Source organism: Narcine bancroftii, chromosome 7 (genome assembly GCF_036971445.1).
Source record: "Narcine bancroftii isolate sNarBan1 chromosome 7, sNarBan1.hap1, whole genome shotgun sequence".
NCBI lineage: Eukaryota > Metazoa > Chordata > Chondrichthyes > Torpediniformes > Narcinidae > Narcine > Narcine bancroftii.
The window spans coordinates 90,615,837-90,626,687 of record NC_091475.1 but is presented as its reverse complement, the minus strand read 5'-3'; positions in this window follow the sequence as shown (position 1 = coordinate 90,626,687).

Here is a 10,851-nt window from a genome sequence, read left to right as displayed (position 1 = left end):
GAGAAATACAGAAGATTGTTTGAATGCATATTTTAATAAATTCCTTATGGACCATTGCTTGATAAATACATATTTCCACAACTAGTGGGAAAAAAATATTTTAAGTGATTCATTAAATATTTTCCAGATTTACAATTCATTCCACTCCCTGGAGAACATAACATTCAGATTTGATGTTATTACTTGTTCTTTGACATAAGCAGTCAATCAACATTCTACAAATATGCTCATTAAGTCCATTTTCTCTGAAGTACTGATCTGGAGGTTCAATTTAAACATCTACGGAATCAATCATTCCATATTTTCTCAGAATACCTGTCGCACTCAGCATTTGAAATGACAATGTGGTGATAAATGGGAAAGAACCAATGTCAGATTTCTTTATGGGAAAAGTGTCAAGCGATTTTTAGGGAATTCTTACGGTTGAAGGCAAACCTCTGGATTAAGAAGTATAAACATTTTCAGTTTCACTTGTTCACTTATATCCCTGGCTCAATAACTCAAGAACAGTGAATCATGTGATTTTTGTTTTTTTATATGTTACCGTTATTGCAACAGCCATTGTTTCCTTCAATAAATGATATTCTCTTGATAGCTCTGCCTATGTTATTTGACATCTGCAAACAGACTATAATCATAGAATTCCACAAATGTTTTGTTATGTTGTTTCTTTTTATTCATCCATTCATGGAATATGGGCAGTAATGGGGAACTGGAAAATGAGAACTCCCTCTCTCCAAGTGGTCTGGATGTGATTTAGATCTGAGATTCTTATATTTCTATTAAACAGAGTAATAAAAATAATGGAGCAAAGTCCAATGGAGGGAGGAGATTCAAATGAAATGTGACAAACTGAATATTGGAATAAGGTTAAGGGGCCTGTAATCATGTTCCAACCAATTCGAAAGGTAGAAGATTCATAATTGCATCTGTCATTACAGCTAACCTGGAAGCAAGTTTGAGGAAGAGCAAGTTAAGGGGCACTGTTCCCAAAATTAATTACAGTGAAATAGTATTTTAAGAAACCCTTCTTACAGAGTCATCATTATAAAATTATGATAACATCAAACCTTTGTTTATTTATCTCCAAACATGTCCTTGAACTAATATTTTTTTAAAATTAAATGGGACGCCAATTATGTTTCTCAACTCAGAGCTTTTGGTTGACAGGATTATGATGCACCAAAAATCAAACACCCTTCCACTGTCCTTCAGGGTAGCGCACCAATGATTGATTGAAGTAATATCTACCCTTCATTAGAAAAGATGACAGATGAAACATTGCTGACAAACAACATGAGCATCTTATACAGCAACACAGTGTCATTAAGACAAGGAGAAACAAGATAACTGCCTTGTTTGAACTGCCACCACTTACTCTAATAAATATTGCTGGATCATATAGAAATGAAAATTAAACCCATTCCTTGATATCCTGAAAGCCAATTAATTTGAATGTTGAAGAAATGAGTTTTGAATTAACTAATAGACTCCTGCATTTTACAACTGTGCAATTAATACTGGGATAATGGCATTGATGAAGATATTATTGTTAATCTTGGGGTGCACTGAACTGAAGAACTTGATATTGATCTATCCAGAAAAGTGTTGGATGAAGGGATTAAAGACTTTAGATCTGGGAAACATCTAAAGATTGGTGTTGACAACCCTGTATGGATTTTATAGAGTTTGCAATTGCCTACTTTATTATGCGTCCATTCTCCCCAGAGGGTTATTGGGATCCCATTTTCAAATTGATTGATGCTGGAGGAGATTGTCAATGAGCGGTGAACTAGGCAGTGAAGGAAGAACAGGCCTCTTGAAGATACCGATGGTCTCTCCTGCCCTGATACCCACTACCACACTCTTTACCCTTCCCCTATGCCAGACATTCCCCCATCCAGATTGCTGTGGACATTCATTAGGATGTCATTAGGACATTCATTAGGTCTCTGAAAAGCTCTAACCTGCTGTTACTTTACTTTACTTTACTTTTCCACTCATTCCTATCAACACAGATTATTTTGAGGTAGGATTTGGAACAAAAATACTGTCCGGCCATTAAGTTCCAAGAAACTTCAACCCTTATTAGCTTCTTCCAACAAGTACTGAGGGCCTGGTACCCAATGGAATTGTGTGACATCTCATTTAATCACCTCTAATGCAACTCAAGACCATCATGACACAACAAGACAATGGGTTGAAATTCTGGCTTATTCTTCTGTAACCAGCATGGTTATGAGTATATTGTAAAACTTCCTTCTATACTGAAACTTTCAATAATTTCAAACAGCTTGCACTAAAGGAAAGAATGTTGAGGAATGAGAATCAGAGCACAAATTTTCTTGTAGACTGAACAACTTTGGACTGTTCTATAAGCAAGCTCAGAGTCCCAACATCTCTGATAAAATGGCTCATATTGAGCTCTTGAATTTGACTATCCAGAAAAGACATTTCATAATCCCAGTCTCTTTTGGATATGGTTGCATTCAAGCAATATAATGAATAAACAGACAAATACAACAGTTATTATGGATGATAAAATTCTCTGTAAGAGGTGACAGAGAATTGTTTGATTTTAAGACATGAAACTCACCTTTAATTAAACAGAAGAATAAAGATGTTGTTTCCCTCAATGCAGATGGCAGAACGAAGAGTAACAGCAGTGACATTAAACCTCAGGCAAATATTTTCTCACAGAGCTTTTAAGGAAGCTTTATAGGTTATGTAGAATAGCAAACTCTCATTATCCTGTGCTGTGATTTCATTGCAGACACAGTTTAAATACTTTAAAAAATAGATGCTCTTCAGAAAATTGCAATTTGATTAGACACAGATGTTTTAAAGGGGCACCAAAGATATAAACTTAATTACTTCTTATAACACACTGTAAAAATTAATTTGCACCTACCTAAACCATATGTATGTGTATGTATTAAAAAAATTGGATGGGAGAACAAAAATAAGTGTATAAATAATATTAAATACAACTGCTGTTGAAACACTAGAGCTTGATTTCTCATGATCTAAACACTTCATCTTATCAGATAAAACAGACACATGAGAAGGATTGCTTTGTTGGACATCCATTGGCTGCGATATCCACTCTTGTTCCAAACAATTTAAAATTTAAATTAAATTTTGGCATACAGCATGGTAACAGGCCATATTGCTCCATGAGTCTGTACACACAATTTACACCCAATTAACCTGCACCCCTAGAACATTTCGAATAGTGGGAGGAAACTGGAGCCCCTTGGGAAAATTCACGCAGACACAGGGAAAATGTACAAACTTCTTACAGACAGCATGGGATTTAAACCCTGGTACTGATCACAGGCACTGTAACGGCATTGTGCTAACTACTACCCCAAACATGCCATCCATTAAATTTAGATATACAGCATGGTAACAGGCCCTTTCGACCTATGAGTCTATGCTGCCAAATTTATTCCCAATTAACCTACACCCACAGTACATTTTGAATGGTGGAAGAAAACCAGAGGCCCCAGCAAAACCCCTGCAGACACAGGAAGGACGTATAATCTCCTTACAGACAGCGTGGGATTTGAACCCTGGTCCCAATCATTGGTGTTGTAAAGACATTGCGTGAACTGCTACGCTAACTGTGCTACCCTAACCTGTAATTGTCAAGGCTTCAGATTCCATGAATTGCTTTCTTCTGGTTTCCATGATTGTCCAATATTCTTCGTATGATATTGAGTACGAAGGCATCAGAGGCTATAGACCTAATATGGATTAATGAGAATAGTGTCAGTCAGTAAAAGGGATGGATTGGCAGAAAAATCTGTTCCTGTGCTTTATCTTATCATGATTGTGTGTGTGTGTGTGTGTGTGTGTGTGTGTGTGTTATTTAGTGTGCACACTACACACACACACACACACACACACACACACACACACACACACATACACACACACACACACTTAAATTATAACTTTCTTCCAAGGATATTCATCCAGTTAAAGAAGTTACACAGTAGCAACAATTTAGAACATAGGACATTACAGCATAGAACAGGCCCTTCGCCCAATGAATTTGTGTTAGTCCAAGTAATTCTACACCATAACCATCTAATTTTTCTCTTTCTCACACATATTACCTATTTTTGTTGCACCCATGTTCCTAACTCAGAGTGCTTTTTTTTATCCCTGTTATACCAGCCTCCAGCACCACCTTGACAATGCATTCCAAGTGCCCACTGCACTCTGTGTAAAAAGCCTACCTCTAATATCTCCCCTAAACTTTCTTCCAATCTCCTTAAACAGAAGTTCTCTGGTATTGGTCATTGCCAAACTGGGATAAAGTTGCTGGTTATCCTCTATCAATGCCTTTCAAAATCTTATATACTTCAATAGGTCAGCTCTCATCTTCTTCCCCTCACAAAGATATGCTGACTATCCCTGAGAAGACTATGCTTCCCTGCTTATAGTCCTAAGATTCCTTTCCAATAGTTTAAAAATTACTAGTGGAATTTATCATTTGTTTATGACTCCCAGGATTCTCTCTATTCTCCATCTTAAACAAGTTGTGACAGAATATATAGAAATATTTTCGGGAGATAAATTGGGAAAAGTTAGAGTAGGTTACATGCACACACTTTAAAACAGATCTTATTTGAAATACTGGAGACTTCATATTCACAGTGATTTTACAGAAACTTTGAAGAATGCTTATGGAGACTTTACAAGTAGGTGTAGCTGAACGGACATTGAGGAAGGAATGTACTATTGTCTTTAAAGCAACAGAAGAGACATGGTGTCTGCTAATATCATTTTGCAGAGAGAGAGAGAGAGAGAGAGAGAGAGAGAGAGAGAGAGAGAGAGTGAGAGAGAGAGAGAGAGAGAGAGAGTGAGAGAGAGAGAGAGAGAGAGAGAGAGAGAAAGCTGTGACAAGCGGCAGAAGCTGCTGGAACTGAAACAGAAGCTCCAGAGTGGCGGATGGCTGAAAATACTGGCTGTCTGATGTTTTACTTGGAATAAGTGAAACAGAAAGAAACTCTGTGATAACCTGCAAGAAGGAGGTTATCATCTGGAGAACCCTAATGTGGCAAGTCACTGAGGTGACTGAGGGAAGTACCTCAGTTGCGGATGTCCTAGAACAACACATCTCTACAAAACCTACAAGAACCTTCCTGAGTGGTAACCATTTACCTTTTGAGCACCAAAGCCTGGTGATCTTTATACATGTTAAATTCTGTGCACAGTGTAAGAATTGCCTCCAACCAGTGAACTTAGAAGAATGAGAAGTGAGATTGGACTGTGAACCAAAGAACTTTTCTAAACTTACCACGCATTATACACACGTGCACTTAGAATTAGAAGGTTAGGTTAAGTTAAGTAAGTTAATAATAATATGTAAGTTAAAATTTGATCCTGTTTTCATGTTTAAAGATAATTAAAAACAACTTTTGTTGAAGTAACCATTTGTCTTGGTGAATACCTATTGCTGCTGGGATTCATAACAAAGTGAACAACCTTTCCCATTCTCCAATCCTCTAGTAGCATTCCTTTGGCCAGAGAAATGAGAAGATTATCATCACCACCCCAATAATTTTGACCTCACTTCTGTCTGTCACTGTGGACTTATCTACCCGAATGTTCTTCAGAAGCTTCAATAATTTTGACATGCTTCCACACATTAGCTTGTTTTATGCTGACCTCACATTAACCAAGGTCCCTCTCCCTGGTAAATATCAAAGAAAAATATTCATTTAGGACCTCCCATACCCCTCCTCCTCCATGCACGTGTACCACACCCACCTCCCACCTTTATTTTGAATAGTGCTACTGTCACTCTAGTTATACTCCTGTTCTTCATTATGTGTAAAATACCTTGGAATTTCCCATTATTATCTTGCCATGGACTTCATTGTCCACTTCTAGTTCTCCGGTCACTTCATATATTTCTTCTCTCCTGTCTTATTAACCACATAAGCCTTGTCAGATTTCTGTTTCCAAAACCTTGAATATGCATTTTCTTTCTCTTGACTAACTATTCCATCTCGCTTGTCTACCATGGTTCCTTTACCCTACCATTTTATTCTAACTAAAACCCATGCAGGTGTCCCTAATCATCCTTCATATTTCTGCTGTGCATTTCCCTGAGAACATCCCTTTCCAATTGACTCTCCTAAGTTCCTGCCTTAAATCATTGTAATTAACCCTTCCCCAGTTAAGCACCTTCCCATTTTTTTATGATCCATTCCTTGTTCATTGCTATGCTAAAGATCAGGGAGCTGTGTTAACTGTCTCCAAAGTGCTCATTGATTGATAGGCCTATCACTTAACCAGGTTGACTAACTTGTCTCTATAGAGATGTAGTTCTCTCTTTCATTCTTACTTAGAAGATTTTGTAGTGGAAAGAATAGTGAGGGCAATAACTAGTAAAGACTGATGTGGATTGTGCTAATGTGGTAACAAGGTATGAAAGACAGACCCAGGAATTGAGCCATGGAATACAGCAGTGATGACACCCAAATTGCAGGACCACCATTACTTATGTTGTAGCATTTACCATTTACTGTGTTACGAGCCCAAAGGGCCCCAAAACCCAGCAGCAATAGACATTCACCAAGACAATTAGTTACTTAAACAAAAGTTGTTTTAAATTATCTTTAAACATGAAAACAGAATCAAACTTTAACTTATCTCTATTAACTTAACTAAACCCAACTTAACCCCCTTCTAATTCTAAGTGCACGTTTATGTAATGTATGTGTAAATTTAAGAAAAGTTCTTTGGTTCACAATTCAATCTCACTTCTCATTCTTCCAAATTCTCGGGTTGCAGGCAATTCTTATACTGTGCTCAGAATTTAACATGTATAAAGTTTGCCAGGCTTTGCTGCTCGAAAAGTAAATGTTTACCACTCAGGAAGGTTTTTTGAAGGTTTGCAGAGAGAGATTTGTTTTTCCAGGATTTCCACAACTGAGGTACCACCATTAGTCAACTTAATGTCTTGCTGATGAAACTTGCCCCATCAGGGTTCTCCAGATGATAACCTCTTTCTTTCATGCTATCACAAAGTTCCTTTCTGTTTTTCCATTTCAAGAGAAACATCAGACAGATAGCACTTCCAGCCATTCGCTGCTCAGGAGCTTTCTGTTTCAATTCCAACAAGCTTCCTGCTTGCTTCAGCTGTGACTGTTCAGTCTCTCTCCCTCTTCATCTTCCAACTGCTAGAAAGCCCATGTGACTCTCTCACTTACAAACCCCCCTCCCCACCTTTTCCAACAAACAAGGGGAGTTAGTCTTTTGCTCCCATCTGTTGTCTTAGGTAAACAAAACTTCTCATTGACCTTTGAGTGAGCCCTTTGCAGAAAGGTCAGAAGCCTTGTAAAAAGGTTTAACACAGGCGACCTGTCTCCAGTCAATTCATTTGATGACATCATTTCAATTAGCACCTACTTGTGGAATGTGCATAGCATTCTTCATAGTTTCTGTAATGTTATTGAATATGAATTCTTAAGTATTTCAAATAAGATCTGCTTTAAAATGTGTGTATGTATGTGACATAATTTTACCAATTTTTCTCTCAAATATTTATACATTACAACTGTAATAGGAAATTGGATTTATTGTTAAGTAAGTTGCAATCATATCAAGCAGCCATTGTTGAAACAGAAACTTCAACCTCTTGTTAACTAAGTTCAACTATATTAACTAAGTTAAGCTTATGGATAATTAAACATCCTATTGTGTAATCTTTAGCTAGATCTTTGTAACTCCGATTCTGTAATCTTGTGGTGATACAACTACCAGACTACTGCAGGGGGAGACCTTTGTACCTGCAGGAAGACTACCTGGGAGGCTGACTCCACCTGGCGGACTGTCAGTCAACCAACCTGGATATAGAACTTGAGCCAGCCCCTCCAGGGCCAGTCACATGTGGTACCATCAAGCTGAAACTGGAGTACAAGACTTTAAGTGGATTAAAGCAGTTTGGCGGGCAGCAGCCTCCTTTGAAGAAGACCGCAGAGCCCACCTCACTGACAAAAGGCAAAGGAGGAAAAACCCAACACCCAACCCCAACCAACCAATTTTCCCTTGCAACCGCTGCAATCGTGTCTGCCTGTCCCGCATCGGACTGGTCAGCCACAAACGAGCCTGCAGCTGACGTGGACTTTTTTACCCCCTCCATAAATCTTCGTCCGCGAAGCCAAGCCAAAGAAGAAGACAGTCTTTTTATATTTTGTGTCTGTTTCCTGCCTCACCCCCGCACACTACAATTCTAAATAATAAAACTAAGTTAATCAAGTTTCTGTAATTATGTCCATTGAAGGTATAAAACCTGGACCAAAATCATGCCCAGGAGATTAGGTTTGACTGATCTCTTGATGCACATTAATTTTAATCAATCATCCATTGTTTAGAACTTCAACTCTGCTGGTATTTTTATTTGCTCCTACAAAAGATAATGTGTTACAAGAAAATCTGTGCTGGAAGGAAATGTCTCCCTATATAAAGTGTGCGAGTGAGTCTGTTGTATGCATAGCTTAATGTGTTAAATAATCTTGCACATTTTTTTCTTACAAGGGCATCTAAAATGGTGCCTTACTGTGGTGAATTTTTGCAGCAGCTCCGACAGGAATAATCGAATATTCCCATTCAGAGCTTTTAATAATGAAACAAAAAAAAACAAGAAACACAAAATCAAACTTACCCAACCACGTGGATGCTCTAAGATTGCTGGCAGACCTTGGAATGGGCAGAATCGACAGTCTCCGTTGGGCCGCGGGACCTTTAAACCGCTCATGCAAGTACAATAACAACATGACGGGAGTTTTAAACAGGCAGCGATCAGGCCATTTAAACACTGTGGGAGTCACAGACAGCAGACGCTCAGCATATTTGAACATCGCAGAGGATTTAAAGGGACAGTGCATGGACACCACAGGAACTGCCAGCCATGGATCCATGGGCCAGGTAAAGAAGACTCAACCTTTGGATGCAGAGGAGTGAGGGCTGGGGAGGAGGGGCTACAGGTCAGGCTGAGATGCCGGGATCTGAGGCTTCCATTCCCTGCCATTCTCCTGGCCAATGTACATTCATTGGAGAACAAACTTGATAAAGTTCAAGACAGACTTCAACATCAAAGAGATATCAGGGAGAGCTGCATGATGTGCTTTACAGAAACATGGCAAAATGTGAACATTCCGGAAATGGCACTTCAGCCCAAGGGGTACACACTCCATCACCCTGACCGAACACCAGTGTCTGGAAAAACCAGGGGAGATGGTGTTTGTGTAATGATCAATTTACCATGGTGCACAGATGTGACTGTCATGTCCCAGTCCTGCTCCTCCAACCTGGAACATCTGTCAATCAAGTATCACCCATTCTACCTCCTGGGAGAATTCACTTCCGTCATCCTGGTTGCAGTGCACATTCCTCTCAAGATGGGCACTGGAGAGAGCCATGAGACTGCAAATCCTGATGCCTTCCTGATCATTGTAGGAGACTTCAATCAGGCCAAGCTGAAGAAGTCTGACAAACTACCTCCAACACGTCACATGCAAGACCAGGGGAACCAACACACTGGACCACTGCTACACCACTATGAAGAACACATACCGAGCCATACCATGACCACACTTCATCAAGTCTGATCACCTGGCTGTACTTCTACTCCTGGCATACAAGCAGAGACTGAAGACAACAGCACCAGTGGTGAAGTCAGCGGAAGTATAGTTGAGGGAGGATGAGAAGCATCTGGAGGACTGCTTTGAATTGGAGGACTGGAACATATTCAAGAATTCATCCATTGATAAATGAATATGCAACAGGTTTCAGAGACTTCATCAAGACCTCCGTGGATGGTTATGTGCCCATGAGTACATACCAGGTGTTCCCCAACCAGAATCCCTGGATGAATCAGAGAATTTTCAACCTGCTGAGGGTGAGAACAAGGGCTTTTAAGTGCAGGGATCAGGATCTTTACTAGAAGTCCAGGTACAACCTATTGAAGGCCATCTCTGAGGCAAAGTGACAATTCTGGAGGAAGCTAGAGACAGATACATGCCAGCTATGGCAGGGAGTGCAGGCCATTATAGCCCACAACGTGAGGGCGAACACTATAGATGGCTGCGATGCTTCACTACCTGATGAGCTGAGCACCTCCTTTGAGAAGAAGAACCAAGCAATGCCTACTTGAATACTTGCAAAGGCTGAGGACCCTGCAACATCTGACTCTGAGGGTGATGTCAGAACATTGGGTCAAGAGGGTGAACACTCACAAGGCATCAGGACCTGATAATGTTCCTGGAAAATAATGAAAATCTGCACCAACCAACTAACTGGAGTGTTCACGGACATTTTCAGCCTCTTATTGCTGCAGTCAGAGGTTCCCACCTCTTTCAAAAGGGCATCAATCATCCTGGAGTTCAAGAAGAGCAGAGTGAACTGCCTCAACAACTACTCCCCAGTAACACTAACTTCAACTGAGGTGAAATCTTTGAGAGGCTGGTCATGAACAGAATTAGCATGTACCTAAGCAAAGAACTGGATCCAATGCAGTTTGTTTTATCATCACAATCGCCTCACAGCATGTGCAATATCGCTGGCTCTCCACTCAGGTCTGGATCACCTTAAAACAGCAATTCATATATATATGGCTACCCTTCAACTACATTTAAGCCTTCAACAGCATTATTCACTCAGTGCTGGTCAAGAAGCTACAAACTCTAGGCCTCTGTACCCATCTCTGCAACTGGATCCTTGACTTTCTTATCAGAAGACCACAGTGAGTATGAATTGGAAACAACATCCCATCTTCATTGATTAACACAGGCTTACCACAAGGATGCATGCTTAGCCCACTGCTCTACT